Raw genomic sequence first — 15,359 nt, forward strand, 5'->3', positions numbered from 1 at the left:
TGAAATAATAAATGTTGCTTTCTTTCTTTCATAAATATTGAAATCAGTTGAGATGTTTGCGCAAACGAATACAACGATTGAGGTTAGAGCCAAGTCTCTGAAGTTCATCATCATCCACCTAGCATTATCTCGTTTTTTCACAGGGTCCGCTTACCTAACCTGAAGGTTTGACAGGTTCGGTTTTTTATAGAAGCGACTGCCTGCCTGACCTTCCGAACCACAAAGGCATAACCAGCCCAGTACAGGTTAGATCACATACCTCCGAAAATGCATTTCGCGGGAATGTGGGTTAGCTCAGGATGTTTTTTTTCACCGCTGAGCACGTGATAATCAAAAAGAAATTGAAGAAAATTGAAGTTAAGAATGTATTTTTTAACTTTTCACATAACATAGCATTACTCCTGTATCGCCGAAGGTGTAAGCAGAAGTGTATATACTATTCAGTCGATCTTCGTGATCACGTGGGTCCCAATTTGTAAACCGCCCGAATGGCTCACTTGCAATAATGATATTACAAGTTACAACTTTTAACAATATATTCTCCATGCAACTAGTCACAAATAATCATCATTTCACACACACACCCTCGCACATTCATAACTCGTTCTTATTTTTTCACGTGATATCCAAAACAATCTCAAAATAACATCACAAAGCGAGATGGTATCCTATATACTTAGCCCTCTCAGTCCGTCTGCGGCTAATAACTATAAATATAAATAAAAGAGAACCATACATGACCCAATTCTGGCCTCACAATACTATTCCGCAGCCAGTGGTTCCCAACCGGTGGTCCCTGAGAACTGAGTCCAACACAGATAATTAAAAGAAAATTACTATCAGCAACTACTATTACTATTATTGAGTCATAAATATGAGGGGCCTATGGCGGCTCAATAATAACCCTGACACCAGGGTTGATAAGGTTGGTATTCCACCTCATAACTCACACGATAGAAGAACTACTATCATCGACCATCCAAATTGGGATAAAGTCGTGAGCTTATGTTAAATTACTGTCATGGAAACTTTTCAATAATAAAAACTTTAAATCTAAAAACGTTCTGACTGGGACAGGACTTGAACCCGCAGCTCCTGTCAAGCTAGGACGAGCGCGTCGCTTGAGTGTGTGTGTGTGTGTGTGTGTATAAATGTGAGTATATGTATGTGTGTGTGTATGTGTGTGAGTATGTGTATGTGTGTGTGTCTGCGTGTGTATGTGTGTGAGTATGTGTATGTGTGTGTGTGTCTGCGTGTGTATGAGTGTGTGTGTGTGTGTCTGCGTGTGTATGTGTGTGTGTGTGTGTGTGTGTGTGTGTGTATCTTTTTGAATTTCCCTAAGCATGGGTGAGTGCTTTAAAAACAAAAATCCTTACAACAACAATCGCTGTAAAATATTTACAAATTCAAAAAAATATCTTTATTCAGTAGGTAACATAGTTACACTTTGAATCGTCAATTTTACATACAACTACTGCAGCTTCTCACAACCTGTATAGCCGGGGAAAAGAAGCATACATATAACGCATACTAGATTATTAATTAAGTAATACTCACAATGATATTTCCGTATAAATCCGTGAGAGCCCTGATAGACCATTTACAGGTCCCGGGCTAATAAACATTGGGAACCGCTGTCTTAGACGTGTGTAATATGATCCAGAGCCAAATTGGCGTCGCTTTGCATTACGAGTGGGCAGATAGTCGCGATTAATGTCGACATACTCGAATGCATACAGCTAATGGTCATTCTCACATTAACCACCCTGATATGGTTACCGGTTTGGTGGAAGAGATATGGGAGCGGTGCGCACAGCTTTTTCTAGTTTGCTAATAGAGTCGAGTAAGAGCGAATTTTTTTTTTCATAAATAATATACGCTCGCGTTTGACCACAATCTGGATGGATGGATGGATCACGCTTAAGTACCTAACAAAATGGCTATTCACTCTAGCCTTGAAGACTCTCAAATCAAAAGAGTTGAAAAACAAACGACGGCAGGCAGTTCCAATCCTTTCCTGCTCGTATCAAAAAGGAAGGGGCGAAATGTTAATGCGGATTGATTTTATTTCTTAAATAGGCGGCATTAAGTGCGGCAATTTCAACTTGAAATACGCCGACAAAATACTAGCCGGAAATACTAGACCCGCCATTCTAACAGCCACTTTACCATATCTATGACAACGGAAGGACGAACACGGACCTTTGAGTTAGTCCGTCGTTCTATTTATGCCGACTTCAGAATTTAGACAGATATTGGTGCTAATTTCTGTAAAGTTATATCTGTCATTTTCTTATCCGCCGAAAAGAAAAGGGACGGGTAATCGACAAGCATAAAATTTATGGAACACACGTCAATTTTAAGCACAAATCTAAAACAACCGTCTAAAAATTTTACACTGGCCAATAACCCGACAGAATTATGTTGACAGCACACGTCAAACGGTTTGCATACCAGCGAGATACCTTTTTGATTCGCCCGGATAATCCATGCATTTACTCATTCTTTCTAAAATTAAGAGCTGTCAATCATCCGTCCCTTTCCTGTTCGGTGGAAAATTACAGCTATAACTTAAAATAATATTAGATGGCGTCTGCAGGAATTAGCACCATTACCTAATTTTACGTGGGAATGGAACGTGGAAGAAAGAGAGGTGTGTGCGAAAAGGACGGGAATGTGATGGCAGTTGAAGATGAGTGTGCGGGGTCGATGTGTGTGTCGATGTGTGGGGTCGGATTTTAAATTTGTAAAAAAAGAAGAAGACTCGAAAGAATAGAAGAAAGTTTTATTTCCGCCATCCCTCATTTATGTTCATGAAAATGGTCTAGTACCGGAAGAAATTATTTGTTGGAACTACGTTATTATTTTCAACTTATTGCATCATAAAATCGTAAAGGTAACAAAGTTTCTACATAAAAGATGTGAAACTTTATATAACAAAGTAAGTAAAGTATGTACGGATCGTTTTACTTTTTGGACAATCAGGTGATAAGCCTGTAATATCCTAACCAAACTAGGGATCACAAAGTGATTTCTGTGATTTTTCCCCACCGGGATTCGAACCCGGGACCTCCGGATCGTGAGCATAACGCTCAACCACTGGACGTGGAGGTCGTTTTAGATCCACTGAATAAATATTTTTTTAAACTGAAAGGTCGCAGATGAGACATTACATCACTAATTTAATAGCCTAGCTGTTGTCGGTGTAGCGTTCTCCATTCTTAACGATGTTTTTCACTTCCTTTAAGCACGACGTTCGCCTTCTCTATCTGTTCCAAGTAAGCTCTTCTTGGTCTTCCCTTTCTAGAAGATTACTAGTATAATTATTATAATGTAACAAACAGAACCGAAGAAGGCCCGATAACATAATAACATACGAAACATTATCGTTTGGTTATATTACCGAACTTGTAATATTACCAAAACTAGTACCTAATACCGAACAGGTAGTATTACCATGTTCGGCGGTAAATGTAAATTATACACTCATGTATATTAAGGTTTGCGGATTCTAATCTTCTACGTGTTCGAAACATCTAACGCTGTATTACAAAACGAAGGATATACCAGGTAAGATAAACCCACCACCACCTTATGATCTTTGTTTTGGTAACATAAGTACGTATACTAGCTAGCTTAAGTAACATAAATATCCAGGAGAGAGGCATCATAGGCAACACAAGTATTCATATACAGGGTGTTAGTGACGTCGTAACGAAAACTTTGAGGGATGATTGAGACCATGATTCTGAGATGATATCAAGTGGAATTTTCCGTCGCAAAAGTATGGAACAGAAAATAATAAAAAGAAAAAACAAAAATTTTCATGAATTTTCCGACTGAAAATTCCACTTGATATCAACTCAGAATCATGGTCTGAATCATCCCCCTCAGTATTCGTTACGGTGTCACTAACACCCATACCTACTTGTATGGGTACAGTATGTACTTGTGCGGGGTGTAAGTGACATCGTAACGAATACTGAGGGGGATGAAATAGCTGATTATTCTGAGTTAATATCAAGTGGAATTTTTCATCGCAAAAGTATAGAATTGAAAATAATTTTAAAAAACTAAAAAAAAAATCATGAATTTTGCGACGGAAAATTCCACTTCATATCAACTCAGAATCATGGTCTGAATCATCCCCCTCAGTATTCATTACGATGTCACTAACACCCTGTATTTATTCAGCTATGGTACCTACCTATTTATATCTGTGTCTAAGGCTAAGCTTTTTTAAGTAAAGAATTGTACCTACTTTTTTGGCAATAAATTAAATTATTAAATTAGAAATTTCGACAAACATCCGTCTTGTTTTTGTGTAAATGTTTTAGTGGAAATTTTGATATAATGTTGTATTCTTTTTTTTTATGTGTGTGTGGCGCCCTTTTATTATAAACTATTTCTATTCTTCTATTCTATTGTATAATGCCAGGATCTTTAGCCAAGTTGCAAATGATTACGGAAAATAAATGACACCACAAAAAAAAAATCCTTTCATTGTTATCACTAGCGCTTGTCCGGCCGACAACAAACACTTCAGAACACCGATACCGACCCCGCCGGCATGGGCAACGATTTCAGCGCTTATCGCTATCGACAAACTAGGGTCGATTAATTCTTTCAAGTATTTTCCACTCAGACTCGCGCCCAACTGGGCACAACAGGCCTGTCGTCTTAAAATTTGTACCGGGTGAAAGACCTCAGCGCTCCCCTTGGTACGTCCATTTAGTTAATGTCATTTGCCGCAAATCTTTTTTTTAATTTTTTATTGCGTATTGTAATAAGTCACGTCAAAAAAAAAGAAAAATAAAAAACTTGTCTGACCAAGTTAACCTCCTATGGAAAAGTTTTCCAGTCACAATTAAAATGACAATCGGTCTTACTTTTATGACATTCGCGGCAAATCTACAACAAATTACGTTAAAAAAAACTGTCGCCTGTCAAAGAAATAAAAGAAATACAAAAAGACGCTACAAATTGCGACAATACAAAAACATCAGAAAACAAAAACCTCAAAAAAAGAAACACAAATTATTATAATAAATAAAAAAAAAACAAAACAGAAATCTTGTTCAAGTATAGTACTGGACATAAAATTGACACAACAACCGTTTTACAGTCAACAGTAGCCCACTGTTAAAATTGTACAGTGCCGAGTGCCGACGTGACCTGAAAACAAATAAAGCTGATACACACAATATCACGTGACTGACCTAAAAGGGCTTATTACACCCATGGTATAAGAAAATTTTTAACAAAAAAAAAACCGACTTCAAACGCAAAACTAAAAAGCAATAAATAAATTTACTTCGCACAAAGTAATAAGTACGTATTTTCAATTAGTTAATTATTTTATAAATCTGAAGCCGGTGCCAAGGAAATGCTACAACGAAGTACCGATTCATATATTTTTCAATACTGATTGTTTTGTAATTTTTTGTTTGACATTGTTTTGTAATTGCTTTGATATAGGTATTAAACAATATTGTGTGTACATAGTAATTTGATATTGTAGTAGGGTTGTTGCTTGCTCGGTCTGTCTGCATCCTTATGCAGACAGACAGATTTTCTGATTTATATTCATATATAATAATATAATATATTATTAGTAGTGATCACAATTATTATTGATGAACATGTTTACACACACACACTCACACACGCGCTAACGCACACGAGCACACGCGCACGTACACACGCACACACACAGACACACGCACACACACACACACACACACACACACACACGCGCGCGCACACACACGCACACACACACACACATGTGTATGTGTACATACACACATGTGGTTGTCAGTGGAAGCTGCTATCATACACACTCACGCATACATATAGATACAGTAGATTTCGCGTGGTTCGCTCGCTGCTAAAGCAGCTCGCGTGTCCTGTTTATTCGAAACTGTCCCTCTTCGTATGGCGGCCATCTTGTTTTTCCGCCACTTTGTTCTTTTTCACCGGCGACAGAATTTGACCAAGATTTAAATGGGTGTCGTGGAAACAAACAAAATCCAGGTGCAATAGGTTTGCCAGGCCGTAGGATGTCTCCCTGATTGGGAGCAGTTTTCAAAGATGACGTTCCGATCACACGCCTATACATCATTTTTACCCCCAAGACATTTTCTGGAAAAACAAAATTTTGTATGGCGGCCATCTTGTTTTTTCGCCATTTTGTATTTTTTTCACCGGCCATTAAATTCGACCAAGATTTAAATAGATTTCGTGAAAGAAAAATTGGTTCAGGTGTGATAGTTTCGCCAGGCCGTAGGGTGTCACCCTGATGCGGAGCAGTTTTCGAAAATCGGGAAGTATTTCCATACTTAACATGACGATCCGACCACAACCCCGATATATATTTTATATCCCGAGACATTTTCTGAAAAAACAAAATTGTGTATGGCGGCCATCTTGTTTTTCCGCCATTTTGTTTTTTTTTACGCGCTATGGAATTTGACCAAGATTTAAATAAGTGCTCTCAAAGAAATATTGGTTCACGTGCGATAGTTTTGCCAGGCCGTAGAGTATCTCTCTGATGCGGAGCAGTTTTTGGTGATCAGAAAGTATTTCCGTACTCTACATGACGTTTTGAGTAAGCGCCCCATACATTATTTTTACCCAAACGGGCTTCTTCCAAAATCGACAAAATTTTGTATGGCGGCCATCTTTTTTTTCCGCCATTTTGTTTTTTTGCACCGGCGATTGGATTTGATCAAGATTTAAATACGTTTCGTGAAAGAAAAATTGCTCCAGGTTGTATAGTTTTGCCAGGCCATAGGGTATCTCCCTGATGCTGACCAGTTTTCGAAGGCCGGGAAGTTTTCCCGAAGCTTAAAGATCGATCCGATCAATATGACTTTACAAACGCACTAGTCGCTCCTACGATTTTTGAAAATTCCCCTCGATTTGTCTGGTCTTCCATCATCAGATCCTGACTTCCTTGACATGGGACCCCCTTGGGTATATCTCCTTTCAAACAAAAAAAGAATTATCAAAATCGGTTCATATACGACGAAGATATGCCCGAACAAACATAAAAAAAAAAAAAAAAAAAAAAAAATATACGGTCGAATTGAGAACCTCCTCCTTTTTTGAAGTCGGTAAAAACCAGGTATGCTCAAAACTGACAGCTAGCATTTTCAAGGTTAGCCCAACTAACGTCATCCGACCCTGCGTTGCCATTTCGTAAAAAATAAATTACCCACGTCCAATGCTTTTAATGTACTATGCAAGGAAATTTTGTACTTTTAATAAAAGATTTAAGTACAGTTTTAATAATTATTTATTTATTTATTTATAAAGTACAACCACATCACATATATTTAAACATTTTACATTTATAAGGTTACGGTATTGTGACTAATATATACTGGGTGTTAGTGACATCGTAACGAATACTGAGAGGGATGATTCAGACCATGATTCTGAGTTAATATCTAGTGGAATTTTCCGTCGCAAAATTCATGAAATTTTGAGTTTTGTTTTTAATTATTTTCAATTCCATATTGTGCTTTTAGCTGCATAGAACCCAAATTTCAATAAAAAAAACAATAATGACAAATTATCGAAAATTTTCGATGTAATGGAGACAACAGCTGCTCGAACGGGTCAACGGCCACACGCACCGCGCCGCGCGCCCCGCTCCGCACGCCCCGCTCCGCGCGCCCCGCGCCGCGGCGGCGGCGCGGCGGCGGCGCGGCGGCGGCGCGGCCTACAAAGTAGGCACTACGAACCGATCCTATTTCTTTCTCTGTCTATCGTAAATTATAAATTTATTTTATTCTTATTCTTAAATGGACGGATAATCAACAGGCATAAAATTTATGGAATACACGTCAATTTTAAGCAGAAATCTAAAACAACCGACAGAATTAAGTTACCAGCGAGATACCTTTTTGATTCGACCGGGTTATTCATTCATTTACTCATAGGAATCAGGGCCATTATCTACCTAAAACAGTTGAAACAGTAAATAATTGTATTCTTTGTTGTCATTAGAATAACTAACAACCAACTAACACAACCACCACAGATTAGGTAATTAGTTACCTACTATGTCAACCATCCACCAACTTAGTATGTAAGTACCTACGCAAAACCTCGCTACTCAAAAATCGAGCGAGATCGCGTCTAGAATTGGGCGGACACTCCGCCAGAGTGTTGCCTATCGATATTCTATCGATACCTAGTTAAAAAAAAAACAATAGTAGGTACCTATCGATAGATCTTTTAGATCAATACCCATTATTGTTACAAAGCAAGACCTATCGGTACTATCGCTAGTATCGATCTAAATGTACTATCACTACTTTCGATAGTTTAGACAATTTTCAAGTTCAACAATTGATAATCTACCTATCGATAGTTCGGCAACTCCGCCGCGTAGGCAATGTCGGCATGTTCAAAGAAAAAAATTGTCCGAGAGGAGTGATCTTATTTTTCTTGTTACATGTTGGTACCGTACCGAGGTACTAAGTACTAAGTTATTCGTGGTTTTAAATCTCATTGTTAAATCATCAGTAAAGAACTAATTAAACCTATCCTGTTCTGTGTACAATATTCATGTAACGGCTACGTGCTTACATAAGTACCTAGTAGACGGGAGCAACGACTTAACGTACCTTCCGAAGCACGGATCATTTTACTTTCGGACAATCAGGTGATCAGCCTGTAACGTCCCAACCAAAGGCCTTATAAACAGATTTTTGTGATATGTCCCCACCGGAATACGAACCCGGACCCTCCGCATCCCATCGCTCAACCACTGGACCACATAGGCCAAGAAGGTTCTAAGACATAATTAAAGGATCCTGGGACGCAAGACCTCCGAGTTAGGGCTTGTTTGATCTGTCTTGATGGATACTCGGACGTGAATAGCCTCACGGATCAAGGGCAACGCGCGCCAATAAAGTAGGCATTGCGAACAGATACTAGGTATTTCTTTGAGTTGATAGGTATCAAGTGAAGTTTCCTGTCGCCAAATTCATAAAAAAAATAGATTTTTTTCAGTCCCATATTGTGTTTTAAGCTGCATAGAACGCACATTTAAAATAAACAAATAAAAATTACTAATTATTAAATTTTATCAATGTCATCAATAATAATAATAACGTATCTACAACTTCAGCTATGCGCAGGTGAATAGCCGGCGCACGGGTCAAGGGCAACGCTCGCCAATAAAGTAGGCATACGAACAGATACTATTTCTTTCTCTGTCACTTGCACCATAAACATACTTCTCTCTCTCTCTCTAGTCGTCGGCTCGACTCGGCCGCGGCCGGTGCGTCGTCGGCGCCCTTAGTCGGCGCCTTTGATGCTTTGCGCTAACGCCGCCGCCGCGCGCTTCCGCTCAGTCGAATACTAAGCTTGACCCGAATCGCGTGATGTTTTTCGAGGATATTTTTTTCGTGTTTGTGAGTGTTTGTTTCATTCTGTAAATGAGTAGTGTCGACTATGATGATAGATCATAGACCATTTACTGCGCAAAAGTATGGAAGATTGTTGATGTTTATTAAAGAGCAAGGTGTCGTGTTTGTGAGTGCGTGTGATACCTACCTACCGCGGAGGAAACGCGATGTTGCATACCTACGTGACGTGACATGTTCTAGGGTACCTACCTAGGTACTTCATCCGAAGGAATAACAATTAAGGTAAGGCAAGAGTAGGGTTTTTATTGTTAATAAGTTAGGAACGTTTTAATAACTGGTAGGTAGGTACCGTGCGTGAAAAATCGTGGCAGTAGGTGTTCTACTTCAACAAACAACATTTTTAAACGTTGAACCACTACTAAGCATCTAAATACAAGAGAATGAAAACTCCTACCTAGATATCAACATCGTATCTCGCACGCGTAACGTAGCCGCGCGTAAGTTTAGCGTCTGTGTGGCGCGTTGTTCGACTTACATTGCGGCACAGTAAAAATTGAAAATCTTAATTAAACATTTGCGACAAGAAAAACACCCACCATCGTTTTTAGTACAATAAAATAGGCGTTCCATTTTTTTTTTCGTTACGATGTCACTAACACCCTGTATATGACAATTACGGCGTACATAACTTATACAAATAAATACTAATACTTAATTTTTCTATACGTGACAAATAGAAGATAGTAATTAAATACATTAGTCAGTAATTCACTTAATTTTCAATAGTAAAATTATCGTCCTTGGAATGTTGGAGATACCAATTGAATGGTAACACTTATGTCATCAATGGGCTAGCAATGACGGCTTGTCATAGGATTGAGCATGTCTGGTTTTCTTATACCATAATTATACCTTTCTGTCCGACAGGCTAGATGCGTAAAGGTCACGGTGGTTGCCATGGTTACTCAACCACCAACTCCCGTTTCCCGATCAGATCGTGTAGTCTAATAGCAAATCGGCGGGTCGTAACCGTGGAATAATGGGTTTAGGCGCATAATGTCAAAAACGCAAAATTACAGATTCGTAAGATGACGGACTTTAATAGATTGTCGTAAATTGTCAATAACGCAAAACGCCAGATTCGCTGAATGCCAGATTCGCAAAATGACAGATTTTAATAATCTTCACTGTTTTGTGTCTGTTTTGTTCTAATCCAATTATTATCATAGTCAACATATTTTTATATCTTGAATTCATACATTACATACATACATAAACTCACGCCTATTTCCCACAGGGGTAAGCAGAGACTATGGAATTCTATTTGCTTCGATCCTGACACACTTTTCTTGCTTCCTCTACATTCGTCAATCGTTTTATACACGCGCCGCTTCAGAGTAGATCGTTCACACCATATCACCAAACATTCACTATCGTACTTCAGCGTAGAGACATGTACTGCATTGTGAACAGCCATTGTCGCATCTTGCAGAACAAATTGGCTACTAACAACTGCATTCGTCCATTTATTTCCTAATTGATGATTGTTTTCAGACTTGTGAAACTTACATAACATAAATCTAAACAGCCTATATACGTCCCACTGCTGGCCAAAAGCTTGCCTCGATCAACCGGAGTCTGGAGCATACTCCACGAGGCATTTGGGCTAGTAGCCAACGGCTTAACGTGCCTTCCGAAGCACAGAATCATCTTACTTTTTCAGACAACCAGCTGACTCAACTTGCAACATCTTAGACAAACAAAGGACAGTCCCGTACACTGATTTTCGATAGTGCCCCCATCGGGAATCGAACCCGGACCAAGTACCACACAAGTTTAAAAACTATAACCCGTCGACGAAAACATCACGCTCTAAAAAGTACGATAAAAGGAAATAGGTATGTTTCTCTGAAATTCTTCCGGCATGTTCCCAGCAGTAGAACGTATGAGGCTGTTTATATTATGTTATATATGCTTGCTGCTCATAAATCTATTTCATTATTCTTCTTTCATTACATTGAAATCTTCTAAATATATAAAAGGAGAAACTGACTGACTGACATATCAGCGCACAGCCTAAACGGCTAAACGTAGGCACTTGAAATTTGGAAGGGACGTAGCTTAGGTACGGTAGTGGTGCACTAAGAAAGGAATTCCCAGAATTCCCACGGAAACGGGAATTAGCGGGAAAATCCTTTACGCCGCTTAAGTTGAACGCTTGAAATTTGGCGTGCAGATACCTTAGTTAACTTAAAGCTTAGTTGCAACAGGATATTGCAAAATTCCCACGGAAACGGGAGTAAGCGGGAAAAAACATTTGTATGAAAAAATCGAAACCGCGTAAGATAGATGTTTTCAATCTAGCATGCATGCATACCTTAGTAAATATAAAGTTTAGTTATGGCTATATTTTGAAAAATGGGAGATAGCGGAAAAAAAAGTATGAAAAAATCTAAACTGCATAAGTTAGATGCTTGAAATTTGATATGCACTCCCACACACACAAAGATCTCTCTTTTATAACACGCCACGCGGACGAAGTCGCGGGCAAAAGCTAGTTCGTCATATAATCGTCAAACACGAATGTTGAATAAATATGGCGTCTCTGATTACATGCCAATCAAACTGTATTTCAAATACACAAGTAATTCTTCATAAGTAATTACCCTCCAATCCATGAAAGGGTTCATTCAGTACCCAATCACTTTATTATTAAATATTAGTTTAACCTTCTCGAAACATTACGCTTCCGACAACGAATGTTTGCGAAAATGGCTTTATTAACAAAACTGTATGTTACCAGGGACGTAACCTTCCCGGGAATATTTCCACTTTGAGAACATTCAAAACATTAAAAAGACGCACAAGTTATATAAAAAGAGCTTTATTACCTAGCCTTTAGGCGGATACGATCACAGTATCATCATCATTTCCCTAGCATTATCCCGTTTTTCACAGGGTCCGCTTACCTAACCCGAAGATTTGACAGGTCCGGTTTTTTACAGAAGCAACTTCGACCTTCCAACCCGCGAAGGGAAAACCAGCCCAATACAGGTTAGGTCACATACCTCCGAAAATGCATTTCTTGGGAATGTGGATATCCTCACGATGTTTTCCTTCACCGCTGAGCACGAGATAATCATTTATGATCCAAACATGAATTCGAAAACAAATTCGACAATCATTGGTTTAGGCCTGTGCTGGATTCGAACCAAAGTGAGCGGCAAGCGTTCTACCAACTGGGCTACCATGGCTCTGTCTGAATACTAGGCTAAAAGGCAACATTCCTTATGAGTCTTCTGCTCACCGCTGAGCACGTGATAATCATTTATGATTCAAACAAAGTGAGAGGATAAAATCACAGTATCAGAAAGAAAAAAAGAAAAAAGCAGTAAGCAACACTCCCCTCTTGGAAGCATTCCCGAGATCAGCACGTCACTGCATAAGACACACCCCGGATACTGCATACAAAAGTTCAGAGTGGATCGAACTGAATCTTTTCTAAGGACATCTCCGATTTGGTCAATATACGTCCTTCTAAGTCTTCCTCTGCCAGCCTTACTATCAACTGCTTTATACAGGGTGTTAGTGACATCATAACGAATACTCAGAGGGATGATTCAGACCATGATTCTGAGTTAATATCAAGCGGAATTTTCCGTCGCAAAATTCATGTTATTTTTTTAGTTTTTTCAAATTATTTTCAATTCTATACTTTTGCGATGGAAAATTCCACTTGATATTAACTCAGAATAATCAGCTGAATCATCCCTCTCAGTATTCGTTACGATGTCATTTACACCCCACACAAGTACCTACAGTAGCCATACAAGTAGGTATGGGTGTTAGTGACACTGTAACGAATACTGAAGGGGATGATTCAGACCATGATTCTGAGTTGATATCAAGGGGAATTTCCTGTCGGAGAAGTCATGAAAATTTTAGAGCTTATTTAAATTATTTTCCGTTCCATACTTTGGCGACGGAAAATTCCACTTGAAATCAACTCAGAATTATGGCCTCAATCATCCCTTTAAGTTTTCGTTACGATGTCACTAAAACCCTGTATACCGCTTTCATAATCCTATTATCCTTCACCCGCTCTACGTGTCCAAAACAAATTAAAATTCCCTTCTCTATCTTAGTCACTATATCGTCTTTTACACAACATCTCAATCTTATCACACTGTTTCTCACTCTATCACTCAACACCGCAGATGATACGCTAAGACCTCATTTCTATGGCACTAATCTTACTTCGTAGTAGATTTTTGTTTTAACAACACTCACCTGTGCTTAGGGAAACTCACAAGAAAATTAATAAATTTCTCTTTGTGAATAATTATTATTACTTCTCTTTCGCTGCTGCGAACTATTATGCAGAATACCATATTTTGTCCTTCTGATAAATAAATAAAGGTATATTTAAAGAAGAATAATCATGAATAATGCTATTTCAAGATTAGAATCTTATAATTTATTTTTGCCCCTGGCAATTATCTTATTGTCTGATCTTTTTATGCTTCCGACCTTTTATGGTATTATTATAAATATTACAAAGGATGAATAGAATTTGAAAAGTATTTATAATGAGGAGTCTCAAGCTGTGTTTTTGACTGGCAGTTTAACTTTATAGCGCTCCCCATTTATCCGGTCAAGTAGTTAATGCCATCTGCGGCAAATCTACATAATTATAATACTAAAACTATAGGCACATAATCAATTATTTTACTTTACATGAAACTATATGAACGGAAGTTATTTTTTCTGTCGACTTTTTATGTCTCATCATCACCAGCCCAGTAACGTCCCCACTGCTGGGGCACGGGCCTTCCCTACGGATGGATAGGGAGATCGGGCCTTAAACCATCACGCGGGCCCAGTGCGGATTGATGGTTATTAACAACTGCTAAATGCAGCCGGGACCAACGGCTTAACGTGCCTTCCGAAGCACGGAGGAGCTCGAGATGAAAACTTTCTTTTTGTGGTCACCCATCCTATGACCGGCCTTTGCGAAAGTTGCTTAACTACAACAATCGCAGCCCGAGCGCGTTTACCGCTGCGCCACCGAGCTCCTCAATTTTTATGTCTACTTCAAAGGAAATAATATCTTGAACGTTTTCTGTTATTATACCAGCGCAAAACAATTGCCAAATAAACAAAATTCAAATTCAAAAATTCAAAAATATTTATTTTTCAAAATTGGCTTACAAAGTTAGCGCTTTTTGAACGTCAAAATTAAATTACATATTATGTAACTAGCTGTAAAACTACTACCACATCGGAATCTGTAACGCTGAGGGAAAGACGTGGCCAGAAAACCTCCCAGCACAGGGCCCTAGTCCTACTGTTTCATGTTTTCCTTTCTTTTCTTTTAATCCAGTTTGTATTACATAATTTATAGACTTAAATACAATGGTATTCCAATTACAGTCGGTGGAAGGAAAGTGAAACATAAAGAGTTTATGTGACTTTATCACAGAAACAGTGTTCTATGAGCTCCCTGACAGAAGCAGGCCTGTCCACATACGCAGCACCCGATCACGAGTTGACGCGAAAGCCAGCCATCGCTCCCTTCGCACATTTTTGAGGGAAAGGTGCGACCCGACTTCCGGACGCCACCGCGTACACGAACATTTCGAGGCGAGCATGCACCACTTATATAAAGAAGCTCAAAAATCCTCCGCCTGGATATAAAAAAAAAAAGTACTCTACTGTTCAAATATCATCAAGTGTTTCACAATCCTTTTTAATCCACTTACAAAGTTATTTCAAATTCAGTATTTTAGGGCCAAGTTTTTATTGCAAACATTCTTGTCTTTCTTGTGTTGAGCTGAAGTAATCCATTTAATATTATTATCTTTAAGATAGTCTCCTACTTTATAATAAGCTTTACTGATTAAAGTAGTTTTTATAACATTCTTAAACATGTTTCCCGAAAGGCCTAGTACATCTTCTGGTATCTTATTATAG

The 15,359-nt window shown here is 38.6% G+C and overlaps 1 protein-coding gene across 1 annotated transcript in view; it reads right to left on the minus strand.

The window, feature by feature from the left end:
- LOC126370826 (uncharacterized) overlaps nucleotides 1-8,355 on the minus strand; it is a 185,639-nt gene extending 177,284 nt beyond the window's left edge. The window contains exon 1 of the mRNA XM_050015849.1: nucleotides 8,344-8,355. The gene's annotated coding sequence lies outside the window, so the exon portion shown is untranslated. The remainder of the gene's footprint in view (nucleotides 1-8,343) is intronic.
- Nucleotides 8,356-15,359: the final 7,004 nt, after the last annotated feature.

This window comes from Pectinophora gossypiella, chromosome 11 (assembly GCF_024362695.1).
Source record: "Pectinophora gossypiella chromosome 11, ilPecGoss1.1, whole genome shotgun sequence".
Lineage (NCBI taxonomy): Eukaryota > Metazoa > Arthropoda > Insecta > Lepidoptera > Gelechiidae > Pectinophora > Pectinophora gossypiella.